Below are 1,798 nucleotides of genomic sequence, written 5' to 3'. Positions count from 1 at the left end.
AAACAGATTCAGAAAGGTGACTACTTAGACACCGCTGCATCAGGCGCTGGAAGGTGGCAGGGGCATTACAGAGTCCAAAAGGCATGCGATCAAACTCAAAAAAACCCAGAGGAGTGGTAAATGCAGTTTTCTCCCGATCCTTAGGATCCATTTCCACTTGCCAGTATCCACTGGCAAGATCCAGTGTGGAAAACCACTCAGCTCTGGTCAGACATGTTAAAGTCTCTTCAATTCGGGGGAGCGGGAACGCATCTTTATGAGTTACTGCGTTTAATTTTCTGTAGTCTACACAAAATCGCCAACTGCCATCCTTTTTCCTCACCAACACAATGGGGGCTGCCCAGGGACTGCTACTCTTCCGAATGACACTGTTTTTCAGCATATCTGCTAGAAGTATCTTAATCTCTTTGTACATCAGTGGTGGTAAAGGGCGATATTTTTGTTTAATGGGTGGTGTATCACCTATGTGGATCTGGTGTTGGACCAAATCAGTTCTTCCGTAATCCTCCTCGTTCACAGCAAACACCTTTCGCCACCTCTGCAGCAGGGTCTGGAGCTCGGCCTTCTGCTGGGGGGGTCAAGTCTATGCCGTTAAGCAGTTGACTCACCTCCTCTTCAGGGATCGCAGGCTCTTCGGGCCCAGCTACTTCAACTACGCCCACCTCGATCACACCATCGGATCCCATTGTCAGGCTAAGATCACTGTCCATCTCCACGTCCGACTCCTCCACCTGATACAACTGGCCCATTTTCTGGTAGCGTCCTATAGTCATGTCGTATGGATTAGGGTTACAGACCCGGATAGGGAGCCTCCCTCCTTTGACTACTGACATCAGGCATCAGGTAAGGCTTCCACTAGTGTCAAGCATTCTGTCCCACCCTTACCTTTACACCCTTACCTTTACACGTCCGGCCCCAGACCATCACTTCACATTTCGGGGGCACCTTGACTCCTCTGCGGCTAGCAGGTCGAACATAGCCTAGAAAGCCTTCAGTCTTGGTGGTAGCAGTCTGTTGACAGATGGCAAACGCCTCTTTCCATGCTCTGCGGGACTTCAGCTTTTGAGGATGAAAAGCAGACTTGCCTTTGGCAAAAACATCATTCCAGCATGCACTAATAACATTCATACCAATAATTAAAGGGTGCGTGGAACAGTCATTTCTCACAACCACAACCCCTTTTCCTGGTATCTCCACCCCTTCTACCTCAAAATCCATAACCACATAGCCTGAGTATGGTATCTCAAGTCCATTGGCTGCCTTTAAGGCGAACAACAGGGGTGTGTCAGTTTTATTCACTTCAGGGAAATGGAGATCCATTACCTGCTGTTGCACTAGTGTAACCTGAGAGCCTGTGTCTAATAATCCCGTCATCTTAACCCCTCCCATACACACCTCAATGAGTGGACATTCTCCCACAAAAGCTGTACTGGCCCCCTGATTGTTTGAATAGTCCCTTGTCCCCACCGCCTGGGCCTCGGCAGCGGGGTTTATTAGTTTAAAGGTGGTTGCTGGTCTAGTGTGCTCGGACAGAATCTGGCAATATGCCCAGCTTGTTTACAACGATGGCAAATGGGTTTTCCCTCTCGGGTCCAGTTATTAGCATACCCAGAATGCTTTGGCTTAAACCTTGATTTATTAAAAGCTGAGCCGGCTGGGGTTTGCTGTGGCAAGAGCGGTTTAATTTCATTAACAACATCTTTGACGAGATCGCGCATTTGACCCTTGACATCCTCCATAATTTCTTTTTTAAATGTCTCTTTCCAGTCTGGTTCATAAGGTGGCTTAACACACCTGG

General features: G+C 48.3%; 1 pseudogene; it reads right to left on the bottom strand.

The window, feature by feature from the left end:
* Positions 1-254: 254 nt before the first annotated feature.
* On the bottom strand, positions 255-1,516 carry LOC147305907 (uncharacterized; annotated as a pseudogene).
* Positions 1,517-1,798: the final 282 nt, after the last annotated feature.

The sequence above is a fragment of the Aulonocara sp. 'chitande type north' Nkhata Bay genome, linkage group LG20 (genome assembly GCF_057382095.1).
Source record: "Aulonocara sp. 'chitande type north' Nkhata Bay isolate Kocher_YH1m ecotype deep benthic linkage group LG20, A_spYH_male_GT1.1, whole genome shotgun sequence".
NCBI lineage: Eukaryota > Metazoa > Chordata > Actinopteri > Cichliformes > Cichlidae > Aulonocara > Aulonocara sp. 'chitande type north' Nkhata Bay.
This window is presented reverse-complemented; position numbering and strand designations above follow the sequence as displayed.